This window comes from Triturus cristatus, chromosome 7 (genome assembly GCF_964204655.1).
Source record: "Triturus cristatus chromosome 7, aTriCri1.1, whole genome shotgun sequence".
NCBI classification, from domain to species: Eukaryota; Metazoa; Chordata; class Amphibia; order Caudata; family Salamandridae; genus Triturus; species Triturus cristatus.
In genome coordinates this window covers 62,025,156-62,043,903 of record NC_140590.1, presented here as the reverse complement: position 1 = coordinate 62,043,903, position 18,748 = coordinate 62,025,156, and the positions used below count along the sequence as shown (strand labels likewise).

At 45.9% G+C, this 18,748-nt stretch overlaps 1 long non-coding RNA gene across 1 annotated transcript in view; it reads right to left on the bottom strand.

Annotated features, from left to right (window-relative positions):
- The window catches only part of LOC146808810 (uncharacterized), a 77,789-nt gene that overhangs the window by 30,280 nt on the left and 28,761 nt on the right, over nucleotides 1–18,748 (bottom strand). Inside the window, exon 2 of the long non-coding RNA XR_014966264.1 lies at nucleotides 15,822–15,954. This is a non-coding gene — a long non-coding RNA (uncharacterized LOC146808810). The remainder of the gene's footprint in view (nucleotides 1–15,821; nucleotides 15,955–18,748) is intronic.

The following is an 18,748-nucleotide window of genomic DNA, read 5'->3' as shown; positions in this document are numbered from 1 at the left end:
GTACTTAAAATAATAAATAATAATAATCTCCTGCGAGGAGGCGGAGGAAGTATACGAGTTAGGACGGGGCAATTTTTGCAATAAAGAAAGTTGTCACATGTGACCAGTGAGCTTTGGGTGTCATTCCCGGAGGAACCACCAATAACAAAAGTGCTCCAGGCAATGCTCTATATGGTACAGGGCAGCCGCCTAGTCTCTCATATGTATCGAACACTTAGGGAGGGCTTGCAAGACCCGCCCGACCCTACCGATCCAGGCACGCTGGGAGGAGACCCGGGGAGGGCCCCCTCTCTGAACGAGAATGGATCAAAGAGCATGAGGGAGTTAAGAAAGTGAACTCCAATCCGAGGTTTAAATTGGTTCAATATAATTATATACGTCAAACAAACCTCTCCCCCCAAACACTAAGTAAAACCTTTCCAACCCGGACACATGAATGCCCCAGATGTAAGGAGGGAGAGGCGGATTTTCTGCATGTGGTGTGGCACTGTCCGGTTATAGCCTCCTATTGGACTGAAGTCATAAATAAGCTGGAAAAGGCCACAAGATGGACAATTTCTAAAGAAATTAAAATAGTACTGTTGGGACAACTACCGGCCCCTAAAAACAAAAATTGAAGTAGGAGATTAGTAATGACAGGGCTTATACTGGCAAAAAGACGAATTACAATATCTTGGAAAAGCCCCAACCCACCTTGCATAAAAATGTGGCTGGGAGACATGTGCGAGTGGACGACAGCAGAAGCAGTACGAATGAAAAAGGTCAGACACGACGAAAAGGTAGAAGATTACTGAGAGCATGGATGGCAATGCTGGCAGACATTAAGAGTATGCAAGTAACAACATTAACACCTACCAAAAATTCCCCATAACAATAACACTACATAGATGTACGAGGAAACTAGAAAACAAAATAAGACAGAAACACTGGTGACAATATGGAGATTTAAATAAGACACGAGCAGTATTAGGACGAGAGGTCTACGGAGCTGAGTTGGGTGGGTGGGCGGGGGGAGAGGGGAAATATTAAGTTAAAGAAATGGGAAAGTTTGATGTGAATAATTATTGTTGTATAAGCTAACCCTAACCTAAGGCGGGGTAAAATGTTGAAATGTAAGATACTCTGATACATAAATATGTATAGAACGATAATGTAATCCCAGAATTGTATGAGAACTAAATAATGATCCTACTGATTGTACAAAAACACGAATAAAAAAAAAAAAGTGTTATTTAATGGTACTCCAGTTAACAAAATGATAGGAGACGTGTCAGTTACATCAAGTGTTAGCAGTAAGTGTAACTTGCCTGCTTTTGTCAACCCCAATGTAACATGCAAAGAGCGTCGCAAAATAGCCTAGTGCGAGAGGAACAGTTGCACTTTTACCGTCAGTAATTCCTGTCATGTCAGACTCTGACATGTCTTGTAAATTTATACAAAAACGTTAACATTCAAAGGGATGAAATAGATGAAAATGTCAGGTAAAACATACAATTAAAAAACAAAAACATTTAAATTCACCTGTTAAAGTCATCTCAAGTAACTATATAATTTGTGTCCTAAAGTAACTATAACGTACGCCCTTGCCATGCACAGTGTTGTCATAAATGTCATTTTAGATGTTGCAGTCATGTTAATATCATAGAAGATGTAACGTGTGAAGTAATTAGCAGTGCCTGGCCATGACGTTGTGAGTCTTCACCAGGGAGACCGAAAACAAATGAACAAAAGAGGAAGAGGCCTTCTTACGTGACCTGGCGTAGGCAACACTCACAGGGAGGAATAAAGGGGGCAGGAGTGTTCCCTGCACTACTAAAGGGCCCACCATCTGCTACCTTTCACACCCTCATATCGGCTCCACGTCAGAAGGACCTCAGAAGTACAGGGGGGTGGTAGAAAGACCACACACTAGGCCTCATTGAGGTATTCACCTAGGTTGAGAGTAGGGGGCAAGATGGCGTCCGACGGTCCAGAAGAGTGAGAAGCGAGCTCCCGGTCTACCCCCTCCCCCTCCTGGTCCGTGGTGCAAAAACCGAACGACAAAGACACAGAGATATCAGAATAAGAATAGGAGAATAACACAAACTTACTGGCGGTGTCCGAGAAGGCGTCTGTGATGGCGATGCGGCATTCGAATAAGGCTGTGTTCCCAGTGGCGGCGGCTCCATAGAAGCGCTTGATAGCATTGTAGTACCTGGACTGATCCAAGGCGGCGAACCCGGTGATGGCGAGAGGCAGAGTCTTCCAGGCTCAGGTGAAGCAGTATGCCTCCCAAGTCGGCAAGAGGAGGAAAAACCCACGTAATGGTGGATGCGGCATCTGTTGTGAATAGAGCTGCTGTTACCGGCCGCGGTATGCAGTGTATGACTTTGGATGGAGCACAGTGCAGTATGGATAATCTGTTTCAAGGAGGTGAGCAGGGAATGGATAACAAAAAAGTTCCCCAGATATTTCTGGGTAAAAGGAAAGTCCCTGCCCCACATGTTTCTAAAGTGAGTGCTGGGAAAACGCCAGAAGTAGTACGAGGAAATTTGGGCAGTGTCCTGGTGGATAATACACGTCAGGGGCAGTTGTCAAAGGACTACTCCAAGAGCAATTCAGATGTTGCACAGGAAATTGGGGACGATGCTAGGGAGATGGGGGCAGCAGCAGAACATAATCCGACCCTGGTGGGTACAAATGAGAGGGTGGAGAAAGAAAAGGCTGAGGAAAGTGTTGCCGTCATGGGATCTATGGCAGATGGAGCCTCGGACATGGTAGAGCATGGAGGAGCCTATGAGGGGGGCTGCTAAAGAGACTGACTCTGGAGAGACATTTTTTAAAAATGTCGGAGCCCTCAGACACTTCAGAGGAAGAAGACATGCTAAGCACCAAATCGAGATCTTATGAGGGTTCAATATGGAGTACTGGCAGCAACCAGAACAGCCTCAACCTGGATTATGAAAAAACGGATGTACTGACTGTGCGTAAAAAAAAAGTGCAATTAAGGAAAAGGGGAAGCAAATAGGTTTAAAGGATAGTGCCTTATGGGCCATTTCTTCTTCATTAGAGCTGTCACTTGAAGGAGAAAGAGCTGCGGTTATACCACGGGAGAGGCACAAGGAAAACAGGGCGAAGAGATTTCGCTGGGATCAATCTATCAAAGTATTTTAGATCATAGGATTGAGACTCGAACAGAGAATTTAAAACGCACCCTGCCTGCCGGAAACTGCAGAATACTGTTCGGAGGATCGCTAAAGCCTGTAATTGATTCACGGAAAGAATTAATGAAGCAGAGGCGCGGATCTCGACGCTCAAGGATGAGATGGTGGCCCAAAAGGCAACAACGGAAGCTATGAGCTCACATAAGGAGGATATGCAATTAAAGCTTGTCGATTTAGAGAACTGATTACGGCGTTATAACTTGAGAATATTAGGGACTCCTGAAGGAATCAAGGGCCGGGATATTCGTAAATTCGTGGTGGAATTGTTTTCAGAGGCCCTAATGAGGCTGTAATGGGTAAGGAATCAGAGCCTGTGTTTATCAGCAGGGGGACAAGACAAGGGTGTCCCTGCTCCCCGCTCTTATTTGCTCTGTATATTAACCCGTTGGAATGCTGGAAAAGAGTAATAAGATCACTTCTATGACTTGTGGGCATTATCAGGCACAGGTTTTAGCCTATGCAGAAGACGTTGCGGTGGTGACCTCAGATCCAGAGCAAGCAGTTGTAGAGATAGAAAGCTTGGCCTACTCATTTGGGGAGGATTCAGGGTATAAATTAAACCCAACAAAAACTCAAATTGTTTGTACCAAAGCGGCCTGCCCCAGAGATGCTCGGGTAACCGAGGAAGATTTGTATCTGGGGATTAAAATCAGGATGTCAGTGCAGGTCAATTAGGGAGGTAGAGTCTCAGGGATCCAACAACAACTGGATCGGTTGGAGTGCTTGCATCTCTCACTGGGGGAAGGTGCAGGGGAAGGTGCAATGTGCTCAAGATGAGTATCCTCCCCAAAGTTATGTATTATTTTAGGGCGGTGCCTCTAGACTTGACTAGAATACAATTACAGAAATTGCAATCCATAGGCGATAGGTTCTTGTGGGGGCAAAGGAAAGCTCGTCGGCCCTTCAAGTTTATGATGCTACCAGGCGAGGGGGGGGGGGATTGGCCGTGCCAAATTTTACATTTTATTATTACGTGCGTCTTCTTCAAAATATGCGGGTATTGTTCACTGGGGAGAAAGTGGCCTCATTGGCGGAAACACCATCAATATATCAGATGTTGTTGGGGTCAGCTGCGAGAAATTCCTTATTTAATTTCTCAGAGCCAAGCTACTTAAAAAAAAACACGCTTTAAGGTTGTGATTGCAGCATATAAGGTATGGAAGTCAGTTTGTAAGATGTTAGCCATTTTGGGGATATGTTTTTATACTCCTATAAACTCTACGCTTGCACTACCTGCTATATTTTGGGAGTTAAGGATGGAGAGGTGGAGGGCTAATGGGATAAGGCAATTAGGAGACTTATTTGAGGGTGGAGTACTTGCTTCATTTTCAGACTTAGCTGACAGATCTAGTTTGCAAAAAATGATTTCTTCAAGTACTTGCGAATTCAGGATTATTTATTGAAACATCATAAGCAGGTTGGAAACTAACCCTCTAGTGGAGGCAATTAAACGAGGGGCGAAAATAGGGGTATTGTATGGTATGTTAATGGACACACAGCAGGATGATTTGGAAGTCCAAGATAGGAAATGGTGTGCTAGGCTAGGATAGGAAGGTGCGTATATGCAGCAATCAATTGATATTGCGGTGGAAAAATTTGATGTCAGCCAATTTGAAAGCCCAACATTTCAAGACACAATTTAATTTGTATCATACACCGGTGAGGATGGTGAAATGAGGGGGTTTCAAATGATGGAAAGAGTTTTAGATGTGGGACAGAGAGCTGACATCACACATATTTTATATTATTGTACATGTCTAACGCAGGCAGGGGGCATATTGAGGAGTTTTTGTCTGAAATCACAGGGGCTGATGTCCATTTAACAATGGATGTAATGCTAACAGGAGTTGGTGATGCTCTCAAGCAGGGCCAATCAGGCTATCCATTTAGATATCTTATATTCATAGCTGTGGCAGTAGCACGGTTGTCTGTTGCGTCAGCTTGGTTGCACCAGGATGCCCCGTCGTTTGAGATGTGGCGGGCCAAATTCTATAATAATTTTTAATCTAGAATATAGCCTCTATTGTTTGAAATCATTGAAAAGGCAAAAATTGGGTATCCAGATATGGGGGCCTATGATAGAGCATATGAGCGGAGAGTGTCATTCAGTAATTCTCTAGTATATTTTGTTATATTGTTATGTTTCTTTCAGTGTAATGGACAGCCTGCATATTATAAATCTGCCATGCTGTGTAGGATTTTGTTAGCGGGTGCTAAAATACTTATGTAACAGATCAAGATTGCCACTTGCTTTGGATCGGAAAAAAAAAAGAAGTACGGGGGGGGGGTGAGCCCTGCAATGCACACTGCTTTTCTCCAACTGTCCATCTAAAATTTCACTCCAGGGCTGGAAATCAAAGCAGGCCCAAGTAAAAACACTCGTGAACATCATGCGGTAACCATGCGTACATTATTTATGTCTGATGTGGAGGGAGCCAAGGACCCGTTACAGGGAACAGGCAGATCAATCTAACAAAACTGGATGGACTAGTAGATAACTGTGCTGGCTTGATTAAAAAAAGACCATCCTGCCACTGTTTGTTGTGGGCACTCAGTAAAGGGGAGTGCCCGCAGTGTGCCACTCAGGCCACAATGCCTCGCTCTAGGCCGTCTTTCACATCACAGGAAACCCTCCGCCCGCACCAGGGTGTGCCCTGTGTGCTGAGGGGCATCTATAGTGTGCGCTACGTGCTTACCAGGCCCAGGCGCTGCACCCGCTTCTGTACCAGCATTCCCAACCACTGCACATAGGGTGAGTTCAGCAGGGTCCAAGGGTAGTACAAAACAGAAGTAGGAGAGAGGCCAGAGAAGTTAAACAAACTGGACCAGCAGAGCGTTGGGACAGTCATCAGTTCATAAGACATCTTTGGAGTTTTGGGATTTCGGTGAATAATGTGCATCCGGGCTGTAACGTCCACATGGAACTGAATGCTACTAGTAAGCAAGACCCTCAAATGTCCTTGAAACGTATACACCTGCCAGGAAATGAAAAGTGTCTGCGATAAGCGTTTCTGTTAATTACACAAACTATTCACCATTAAATGGTTACAACAGCTCGGCATGTTTTGTGCCTACTGCATAGACCAGAGGACTTCAAACTTTTTTGCTCTGAGCCCCCCCTAAGCAAAATGTTTTAATGTCAAGCCCCCCCCTCCAAAACGTTACGGCAAGGATTGGGTGAGTGGGAGGACAACGGCTGAGCATAGGGGACATGGATTATGAAATCATTTCAGGAGTACTTTTTCGATAGCTCATGAACCACACTAAATATGAGACTTCGAAAACAGCAAATGAATCAAACAAAAACAGCTATTGAACCCAAAATACTGCCCCCTATAATTGAGGTGTTGTGAGCCCCTCACACTACTGGACCTCAAAGAAACTACAATTGCTGCACAAATGATGAGTTCAGTCCTGAGTAGGAGGCTATCTCCTCTGCCTCTTATACACCTTCGCCACTATGCCAGACCATCACTCTAATCTTAAAACAGGCCCTTTCAGAAAAAAAGAGCTCCCAAATGTGGTCTTCCTTTATTTGCAATGGTGCCCTTGGTCCTAATGTTAAAAAATAATCTCCCATGCACCATTTTTAAAGTAAAAAACTCATACTTTTGTTTTAGTGGGCCCCTCTGACCCCAGTGCGGCTGAACCTGCTTCACTAATGTTAGCTACTGCCTTGCAAAGAGGGCAGTCTCCTCTGCCGTTTGTTAAAAACATGGACTCCTATCTAGCCACACACCCATCTCTGCCATCTCTCTGAGGGCAAACAAAGGTGTATCCACTGCATTAATTTTTCCCCTCCTGTGGGCTGTTGCACTGAGGCCCAAATCAACACTGACAAGTGTACAATGCGCCCTAATGCTAAGAAGGAAGGATAGTAAACAGCCATAATTAAGGTTCAGCTGGCTCCTCATACCTCTGGCTCCTGGTGCCACTGTACCTACAGTACCAGTGATTTTTTCAGCACCTTTATGTTAAAAAGCAGCAAGGTTAACCTGGGCTCTGAAACTAACAAGGAAAATGGGCACCCACTCCACTTCATGGTAAGACACCCATAATTGACCAGCAGTGGCCACTTACACACCTAACAGCATTACCTGCTGCATTAATAGATGGCCCTTTTTTATATATAAAAAAGGGCTCCCTTTAGATCGTCCTCTTCCTTGGGGTATCTCTCTGAGGAAGCGGTATCTGGCCATTTATAACCATAAAAATAAAGCCCTCACACAGTGCTTTCTCTTCTGGGCCATCTCGTTGACTATATTTAGGAATTTCACTCTTTTCCTCTTTTTCCTGGACCTTTACTCAGAGGTCCCAGGGGTCAAGAGGACCAGAGCTCTGTATCTGAATGGGACCCTGCTGACTTCCTCCCTGCTACCTCCTGGACTTACCTTTTACAAAAACAACTACCACTGAATGATTAGTGCTGACTTTGAGGTACCTCTGCTTGAAAGCAAGGGTGGGTGGTAGTGCAAACAGTTAAAGAAGAAACAAGGCTTTTTTTTGCATTTTAAATAGTGCGTACTCGACCCGAAGGTATCAAGAGCACTTTACATGAGCACCATTTGCATTACAGAATCACAGGATGTTTGAGCCTCCCGTCAAGACTCAAACCTTGTTCCCCAGTTTTAAGGTCGGCCAGTATGGCTGTTACACTACATCCTCTTACTAGCCGTTAATTGATTAGTCACTTAATTCCAGGGCCACTGGAATTGTACGTTTCTGAGACAGAAGCGTGTTCTGCATTGTTATGGGTTAATCGCATTTGCTACATAACCCATCATCTGTTGCATAATCTGCAGATTTTAACAACAAAAAATGTGATTCTAGTTCAAAGCGATCAAAAATTATGTAAAACGTGGCTGGTGACGTGTTCCAGAGCAGTATAATGCCCTTCATAAAGTTTGATTGGTCATCTTGCAGTTGCTTATTATTATATTTGGGTCTTAAATTGGTACTAATGAGGTATATTTCACATGAGTGTTACCATTACTAAAAATGAAAAAAATGAAATAAAGCTAACCACAAAACGAGTCAGATTATGCTGCATAATTACCTTTTCTTCCTGCATAATTTAATCAACCGTGTTGCATAATTTGGTCCTCTCTTACAACATAATTCCAATGGCCCTGCTTAATGCGTCGAAGTGACAACGATTTTTTTAGAGGCATTGTAAGGGTGTTATACTTCAGAAAATGCTTACATTAGGTACAGTCTGATCACTTTTTATTAAAGCCTATATTTTGTAGGAAAGTGTTTTTATTTCAAACACTGCATCCTTTTGCAGCAGCCTATGTTAGATGGTGTGTAATGCAACTTGACTTTATATTTCAGTGAATCTGTTTGCTCTGTTAGTTCTTTTCCTTTAGGCAACCTATTGACACTCCGTGACCTCTCTTCACAGCACTCTGGGCTGCGTGTAAATGAAGACAGCCAGGAAATGCAGCAGATAAATAACCGCAGTTCCAAGCCATCTTAATTTACATGTAATTGCAGAGGCATTCGCGCCCCCCTTGGAAACCATCCACGGACCCCCAGGGGGGGCGCGCCCCACAGTTTGAAGACCTCTGGCATTGACTGTACAAGCTCCAGGTCAGGGCAATACACGGCTTCAAGTTGTATTAGTTTCTCTATCAGAGCAGCTCACAAGTGACCAGGACACCAAGTATCCAGTCCTGGGATTTTCTGTTACTAATCCTTACTATCAGGTGTGTGAGCCTGAGGCCCAGTTATTAATTGTACCAACAAAGACTAAACCACCAGAGTGCACCAGGTCATCTGATACTGGCTACGCACGTGGCCTCTTGGCAGCTAAGCTATCTAACACACTTTGTAACCTGCAGGCTGCACCCACATCACTGGTCCGACTCACCTTGGGCCCTACTGAGCTGCAGATTTTTTGGTTAATAATACCTATGATTTACGGAGCTTTGAAGCTTTAAGGCTTCATTAAGCGTTAAAATAATGTATATTATTGCCATCGTGGTCACTTTTCCAGGGGCCTGTCCGCAGCTCCCATTCATCTTCACTGAAGTAAGCCTGGGCGGAGTTCGCAAAGTTCTGCTACGCGGAACTCCGTGAAGTGCAAAAAACACCTGCCGCTCTACACGATGCTCTGCAAGCGGCAGAGTGCATTAGATAAATGCTGTTCGCTGTGATTTTCAGTGCCAGATGCTAGTCTGCACTGTGCAATCATCGCGAACAGCACCATGCACTTTGCAAGCAGACACTACTTCCTTTTTGCCGCTCGAATAGATTTTTACTTGAGCTGCAGCGTTCTCGACTCGAATGGACATTTTCTCAACGCGAACGGTCGCGAGCATACACGACCACTCACAATGAGAAATCTGACCGCCTGTGCTGAGAAATCTCGCTGGGAGGTTGATTTTCCACGCTTGCGCTTGCCAACTTGATGTTGACAATCACGAACAAGGAAAAATCTTGCAGGAAGGTGGATTTTCCTCGCTGCGCTTGCCAACTTGCCGTTCACGAACGCGAGCGAGCTCCGTGTAACGCGGAGTGCGGATATCTCCGCAAATTCTGCGAGCGGAGGGGAGTTCACCATCCAGACTTAAAAGAAAGGCATTCTAAAATTCCACAATGTTAGCATCTAAATAAGACACAAAAGGTTCGAAAGTGTAGGAGACCAGTAACATAAAGATTTGGAAAATAGAGTCGCGTTTTAATCATCTCTATCCGTTGCCTACTTCGAGTGTTACCAGCGTATTTAATGCTACATCGTGGCTGTTTGTTTAGACGGTGCTTGTATGCTATTATGAGTTGTTGACGCTTCTTACAGGGCAAGGACAGGTGTTTCCGCCTGGGTCGTGTCATTTTCCATTACACCCAACAACCACACGTGGAAAGATTATATTTCATGTTATCAGGTCAACTCCGAAGCTGTGGCCAAAAGGGTGGGAGTATTTTGTTACAGCTTAAAAAAAATGAAGCAGTGACAGCAACCCCAACATTCCTATACAGATAAATCAATAGCCCCAAACTCAAGCCCACCCCACTGAGGCTGCCGAGGCCTCCATTCCACCTCACATGCCGCTCACGTCCCAAGACCTCCTCAGTGAGGCACCGGCGCCCCGCTTCTGAAAGTGCTTTCCAATCTACAAAATACATCCATGTTCTTCTCCACAACTAAAAGGGAGGAGCTGGGGGGAGATCAAGGGGGTTGCTGGTACACACCTGTCCACGGGAGGCTCCTCTCATGGCAGAGATCGGCATGTCTCCCACCTGGCCCCGTTGGTCAAAGGTCACCCGCACCTCTCGGCACCTGGAAGATGGGCAGGACGAGAGGGGGCGGGCCCATAGTCACACCTTGATACAATCGAACTGCACCACCTGCCACACTGGGAAGGGAGGAAAGCCTATTTACTACATCGTGGACCAACGAAACCATTTAGGCGGGGTGTTTTGAAACTTTAAAAATCTATTAAAATGAGGAGAAAGGTGTTAACTCAATGACCCTTCCACGGTACAAAAATAAAATAAAATAAATCACGGACCCCTCCAAGGTCGATAAAATGAGCATCACTAGTTTGGGGAACAATAAACGTGAGTCAGACATCAACAAACTACTCAGTGAACATACACCTACCTGTATATTATATTTACATTTCAAATACCTCATTCTCATTGATGTGCCAAATCTGCATAATTTGCTTTCACATATTTAGATGAAATTTTCGGAAAAGGATGTGAAATGCAAAGATGGCATTTAGTAAAACAGCGCCAAAAAGCTGCTTGCGCTCCAGTTATTCACATTGTTCCAGTGTTCCTGTGCTATTATTGTGCTGCAAACACGGCTTAGTTATAGGACGAGGTATGACGGTGTAATTTTGCACATTTCGCAAAACAAGTATAATACAAAATTCCCCAAACTATGCAAATTACGCCTGACCTAACAGACATTTTGCCCAGGCCTACATTACTCGCCTCTGTATTAAGGCGTAGAGAGACTGCAGTAATTGTACGAAACGTCGCAGAGGGAACAGGTAAAAAAAAATCCTCAAACAAAAAACTTAATTTCTATTTGAGGAAAATCGAGACAAAACTGACATTTCATCACACTAACACTGCACCCATGCACCTTCGTAGCGCAGAAATATGCAGGTGTAAGGTTAGGGAACAAAGTAAGCTGGCAGGTTTTGTGAAGTAGGCCAGATGTTGTGACTGTCATCTTGCACATGTTGGCATTTACAATTTCTTTCAGATTCCGCTGCAGTGACTTATTTTTAAAAATATTGGTTCAAAGCAGTCTCTTGGAACTTCCAGTTTATAGCTGAAAAAAAAGCAGATTGGATGATTTTGTTTTTTGTCATCTTAAGTGTTTTTAGCGGCAGGTGGCTCACTTATGTGGCCTACACAAGCCATACCTATGTGTAACATTGCTTTTGCGGACAGTAGAGGACACAGACGTTTTCAGCATTGTTCCAAAAGACTCAGATGCAGGCTATATTTGTAGGACGTTTACAGGGGTTAGATTTACATGCAATTAATTTATATGGAAACTAGGTGTATAATCAGGGGCTATGCAGGAAATCTGTCAAGGATATCTGCAGGATGCAGACAATGAATAAATCTATATGCAAGAAATCTACACGGAAGCCATCAGTAAAGTCAGAGTTTGTCCTGAAAATCTGGCATGGATCTACGCAGTCTAGAACTACCCATATCCCCAACTAGCAGAGCGCTTGTCGCTCGAAAAACAGTCAAATAGCGCTGGGGCTGCCGGGTGCCGCTTCCCTTGACCCCCCCGTCCAGCCCATAGCCATCAAATTTAGTTGCAGTGCACATTGAAGTTCATTGTCCCAGCGCAGCTTAATATCTTACCTACCCGCCTGCCACGCCGATCATAGCTTCTCACACACCATATACCTTCCTGAACCTTCGACACTTCATCTTTGTTTTCCAATGTATCTTCGGCTGTGAAACTGTCCAAGTTACTTTACTTGTTTCTTCGTGCCGACTGTTGGGCTCACCAAGAGTGAGCCTCTGGACCGTTTTTAGCTGTTTTCCACCTCTTCTCTCCAGCTTGGGGACCCCAGGTTGTGGTTACGATCTCCTCTCCAGTCTCCCCCCTGTTGCTGGGCCCGTTTCTAGGATCGCCCCTCTTCCAACCAGCTCTGCACTTCTGATGGAGCTGTGAAGTACCAGGACCTGCTATTGTCAATCACTCTAAGTTTTGATGGGAAGAGCATCTCATACTTTATTCCCTTCTCTCAGAGGCCGCGCTTAACTCAGTCAAAGGTGCGCCGTTCCTGCTGCACCCTCATGGTAAAGTCTGGGAAAAAACCTCACAACCGTGTTTTTGTAGGGAAGATCTCCATGCAACCTAGCCGCCTGTAGAATGGTGTTGCGGTCCCTATAGTTTAGGATCCTGGCGATGATTGTTCTGGGGGCGCCCCAGGTTTCGACAGAGGGACCGGGCCCCGAGAGCACTCTCCACCGTGAAAAGGGTTGATAGTCTATTCGGCTTAAGGTGGTTTAGTAGAATATCTTATAGGAAGAGGTCCATACTCGGGCCCTCGCCCCCTCCGGCACCCCCACCACCCTGATATTGTTCCTGTGGGCCCTGCCTTCTTGGTCTTCCAGCTTCAGGGCCATTTGTTTGTGTTGATGAGCCAGTTGTTGTACTTTTTCTGGATTGATGTTCCGTAATGCTTGTTTCGGCCGCGGTAACTCTATCCGAGGTCTTGTGCATTTCTGCCCATATTAGATTAATCTCTATCGCGACCTTTTCAAGGTCGTACTCAGGACTTGAATGGCCACCATTATTGCTCCGAGAGAGGGTTCTGGTGTTCCCTCCTTGTCGCCATTTCCTCCTTCCTCTGATGCTGGTTGCCGCGGGACCGCATCTTTATCCAGTTTATTGGATTGTACTGGCGAGACCCCTTTCGTCTTCATTATGGCGGGATTCACAGCTTCTGGGGACTCGTGTAAGGAGGGTGCTCTTCGTCCTTATATCTCCCTTTCACCTTCGCTTCAGTCTCGTAGCTGGATTTCCAGTCCGCCCGTGCGACCTGCTCATCTATTTTGCGTGGTTTTAGGTCGCCGGTGGGTCGATCCTCTGCCCCTTCTGTAGCCTCGTAGTATACAACTAACGAATACTCGCCCTAATCGTTGTGTACTTATATGGCCCAGGTGTCAAAATATTTAGGTGAAGGGGCCTTCCCTGAACCCCTTATAGTCACAGTGATTTGCTTTTGTGCCAACTTGTGCTGTGGCCCCGATTGCCTCCCCCTTCAATCTTGGAATGGGGTCCTCACCGTTCTCATTCCTGGCGTGGTGGGTTGTTCGTCCCAGGCTCCCCCTTCAGCGTTGCCTCAAATACGTGGGGGTCCCTTCCGGTCCATGAGTTGCTACGATGACCTCCTGGCACGAAGGTTTTTTTGGTCGAGCTGTTTGCCGATACACCAGCAGCCCGTTAATGTCCCCAACTTCGGGTGGGGGACGCCTCTGCTGTCCAGCCTGCTCAGTCTGGGCACTCGTCGCCTGTGGGACCCCGCCATGCTGATCTTACTGTATGCAACCCCCTAGGAGTCCGCACACGGGTCCACTGTCTCGTGGTTCTCACCGGGAACCTCTGCAGCCTCCTCACCGCCTCCCCTGGGCTGTGTTTTTCGTCACTGCTGCTTACCGAGCAGGATCGGCAGGTCTTTGCAAGATCTATGGAGCCCAGCCTGGGCGGCTCGCACCTCCACTTGATCGTTTCCCTTCCTTGCAGTCTGAATTACGGGGTCTGCCCCGGGTGCGCTGAACACAGAGCACCGCCCAACGCCTCTATGGGTCTCAGAGTCCCATGATAAACTCCGATGTCAAAATACTATGCAAGGCACTGGCGAGGCGACTAGTCCCGCACATGTCCCACCTTGTCCTCGAGGACCAGTGCGGGTTCATCCCCGGCCGCAACATGGACATGAATATACGGGGCTTATCGCATGTCATGCACGAGGCAAAGCATAGAAACGATGAATTGGCGTTGGTATCCATCGACCTTGAAAAAGCGTTTGATACAGTGGGTTGGGGATGTCTTCAGGAGGTACTGAGGGCGTCGGGGTTCAGCCCGCTGTGCTGTCGATGGGTCAAGCTTCTCTATTCGGAGCCGTGCGTCCGGGTTCAAGTGGGCCAAAGTCAGTCAGAGAATTGGACGTTAGGACGTGGAACTCGGCAGGGCTGTCCGCTATCACCGCTGCTTTTTGCCCTGGCCATTGAGTCCATGGTGATTTGGGCCCGACGTGACCTTGAGCAATGTGGCATACTCATTGGGGAGAGGTCTCATCTCATATCGCTATATGCTGACGAAGCTCTGTTCTATGTTGCGGACCCCCGAACAGCGGTCCCTAAATTCTTGCAGCTTTTAGATGAATTCGCCGATTACTCTGTGGCTTACGCCTTAACATGTGTAAGTCTCTGATCTTTCTGTTAGTGGGATTGACAACGCTACCTTTGGAGGACCTCCCGAAACTCGGGCTGTGTTGGGAGACTGGGCACTATTGATATCTAGGCATACAAGCTACACACACACACAGATACACAATTATTACAGCTGAATGTGGATGGAGTTATTGAATCCCGGAAGCGATCGGTGGCCTTCTTGAACACCTTGCCGCCCTCCCTTATGGGTAGAATTGCAGTACCAGAATGGTTGTCCTACCACGCTGCCTATATGTGCTTCAGAACTTGTTGTGTGGTATACCCATGGCTGTGTTCAGGCAGCTGAATTCAGTGTTGGTATCATTATACTGGGCGAGCAAGCGCAGCAGGGTAGTCCTAAATGTCTTAACGAGGTGGTATGATGAGGGGGGTTTAGAGACTCCCAGGCTGGACCGCTATTATTTCGTGGTGCACCTGCAACATGCGGCCCGGTGGTTCGATGAGGTATACAACTGGGAGAAATGTCTGCTAAGAGGGCGAGTACAGCCTGATAGTCTACCAGCAGTCCTGATGGAGGGGGCGGGGGCACCCATAGACCTGTTGCACGTGGTCAAACAGACCGCTCGTCTGGCAAACTTTTGTTGAGTGCATACTTATGCAGCGCCGTTCCACTGGGAACTGAATATATGGATTCTCGCCCAGTGCGAAAAATTATGGAAACCATTTCAATTCGGGCATGGAGAGAGGGGGGCTGCCAGGTGTTGGCTGACCTGTAACCTAATTAAACTTTTATCTCGTATGAGCAGGCTTGTGAGGGGTTCAGCTTGGGGTGGGTGCATTACCTGCAGCATGCTGGCCTCACAGATTTAGCAAGGATGACATGGCCGACATACCCTAATGCCCCTCAAATGACCCAAACACTTGATATAATGCTTACATGTGGGAGTGGGCGCCAGTTAATCTCATTATTGTACAAGGCCATGAGGGCGGATGCACCGGCTCCACCTCCCAGGGTACGGACTGCATGGGATGGGCATCTGCAGACACACATGGGCAACAAGACATGGAAGGCAGCGTGTACTCTAACACACACAGTATCCAGCAATGCACGCTTCAAGCTAATACATTTTAACTACCTGCACCACGTGTATTTGACTCCGATGACACTACGTCGCATTGACCCGGGCCACTCTGACATTTTCCCCAGATGTAGTAGAAAGGGGGCAAACTTACTGCATTTAGCCTGGGGGTGCCCGGAGGCAAACCAATTCTGGATGCGCGTGGTTGAGTGAGCAAAGGTGGGCGGAATCCAGCCTTCGGGTGGCGTCAACCCCTCTGCACTGCCTGCTAGGGCAACTCACGAGACCTAGAAAACGAAAGATGACATACAGATTATTGCAACTACTCCTGGTATTAGCGTGACAAAGGGTAGCCATAGTATGGATGGGTAGGCGCCCCCCCTCAGTGGAAGACTGGTTGAAGGACGTGCATGAGTGGTCGTTTGTGTAGGAGGTTCATTTGAAAGGGGGTAGAAAGGATGAGAAATTGGATGAGGACCTTATAATGTGGAGGCAACTGCAAAGATCTCTTAACCACGGAGGTTGTTGAGGGTGATCAATTTGAATCGGATGCGAGTGATAGTGGGTCAGATATGGAGGAGTGCAAAGTCAATGATACAACTGTGTTACGTCCCCTGATATATACAAATGTTGGCACCTGCAATTGGCTGACTCCATTGTTTCAACGTTTTTTACTATATATTGTGCTTGAGTTTGTGCGGGCTGACTACTCGCACCTGTACACCCAACTGTGTTAACTTATGAGTTGCAGGTTACTTGGCCAACTGTACCACGTGGTAAAATTGCAAACTATTTTACAACTTCTGTGCTGTAAAATCACCCCAGTACTGTTCAGTTATGAGTAAAAACCCCATGAAACCGGGAATTACAGGATGGGGCAATTACTAAAAGCCATAAAACCGCAAGGAGTCCCCTATTCCATGTAGGTTACATATGATATATTTAAGTAGGTGGTAGTGTGTAGGTGAGCAAGGGAATGGAAGTGGGGGGGTTGGCATGGTGAAGCTGGAAGAATTTGGTCAGGTTCTTTCGCACCTGATAAATCTGGATGTGGACAAATCTAATCATTAACAATAAATTGGAGCAAAATTATAATTTAATTAAACCAGATTTGTTATCAAGCCCTCAGTGTGTCTGACACGTGTGCTAGGTTCCTTTAGCAAAAAAATATAAGCGTGTGCTCATCACAGTGGGCCAGCGCTATCTAAACCACAGCTGTGTGCGCGCAGTGGACAAACTGCACAGCAGGATGCTGCCAGTTGTCTAAAGAAACAGTACATGACTCTATTAAAAAAATTCTACATCAGACCACAAAAGGGAGATAAATTATAAAGCAAAAGGTCATTTTTCTCTACCAGTGAAAAATTCCAGTTGTTCGCATTGCACTAAAATGTAACCAAAAAAATGCCACCTTTGTTTGATCATCTGGGAAGGCCTCCAATTTACAAACACATCACTCTTTAGAAGAAATAATGTGAATGCCTTTGGATGTCCTAAAAGCCTATGTGAAGCTGAAGGGGAAGTAGAAATAGAGTAAAGAACAACAGTGACTGAAGGAAAAACAAACAAAGGCGTTCAAAGAGGAAGGCTGATGGTAAACTGAGCAGAGAAAGAACCTGACAACTCACATGTTGCTAGGCAATGTGTCACCAGAAGTGCCATGGATGAGTGGCATGGAGAGGGATGTTGGTAAGTAGATGGGGAGGGAATGCTAATAGACAAATAAAAAAAGAGTTTTCTGATGTCAGAATTAGAAGGCTGCAACTCATACAAGGAAAATGTTGGTAAAGAATCTATGCTCTTGGGGTGAGACAAAAACAAGAATAGGAACAAAAGCCTTTGCAATAGAAGCATTACAATTTGATAGACATAAAGCTGTTTAGCCATAAGCAAGAGGCTGACCAAAAGTGAACCCTATGGATTATTGTAACATGGAGAACAGGACCTCGACAACAGGCAGCTGAAGCTAAAAATGTCTCTTTGTACAAAGCAGAACCAATTTCACCCATTCTATGAGCTAACATGGTTACTATCAGAAACATCTTTACAATGAGGAACATCATATCTTTAACCTAGCAGTTCAATGGATGTGTCTGCAGCCCACATGTTAGGGTGGATTGCAGGGGGCAAGGACAGGGGGCACTGTAGGGCGTGATGACCAGTAACAATCATATAAAGACAATGTTGACTGCATTCAGACCTGATAACCTTGAAGGGCGAACTGGCTAAAATTGCGTTTTTCAACACACCAACCCAATCAAAGTTCAAACAGCCCAGGACACTGCTGTCAGGGAAGGGTTACCCAGAGAGCACTGAAGGAGGGTACCAATGTCATTCCCACTGTTGACATCTGTATCAGAGGGGCGAACCCTACTTTCTGGCCACTTCTGGACAAGTGGTTTAAAAATCCCATTACTTCCCTCTGCAGAGATGGGGACGCCATTGACTCGAAAAGCTACAGGGGAACCTGTGCAAGCTGTAACACGAATAAACTTTTGTTGAGCCTTGCGAGTCATAAAATACTGAGGTTCCCAAAGGGCGGTGGCATTTTACAGAGGAGCCACTTAGGATTTTCATCAAAACACCGAACCACAGACCATATCTTCACATCAGCAGACATGTTAGGAACAACAATCTGTGGAGGGAATGTTTACTTGTTTTATGTTGTGTTATGTTATTTTATCTTATGTAAATTTGTGAAGCACACTACCGTCCAAGAGGGTATGCATTTTGGCACTAAGCCTATCCATGCCTATGGTAGGTTGGTTAATGGAAAATCCAGGTCTTCATCTTGCGGAAATCAAGAAAAGAGAAGGTTCAGATGTGGAGGGGGAGGCCATTCCACCGCTTAGGAGCTTTTTCAATATCTGTCTTCCTGATCTGGTTCTGTGTTATTGCACACAATTACTTCAAGGTGGAGTGGGGCAGGGGAGATTTGGAGGGCTAACCAAGAGAGAATAAACAACCAAGAGTCAGGGAGAGGGGGTTAGTCCAAAAGATGGGTGGAGCTTTAGGTTTATAGCAAACAGAACAGATTCCAGTGCAGGCAATTTGCTCCTCCTCATCCTTGAACACTAGCAG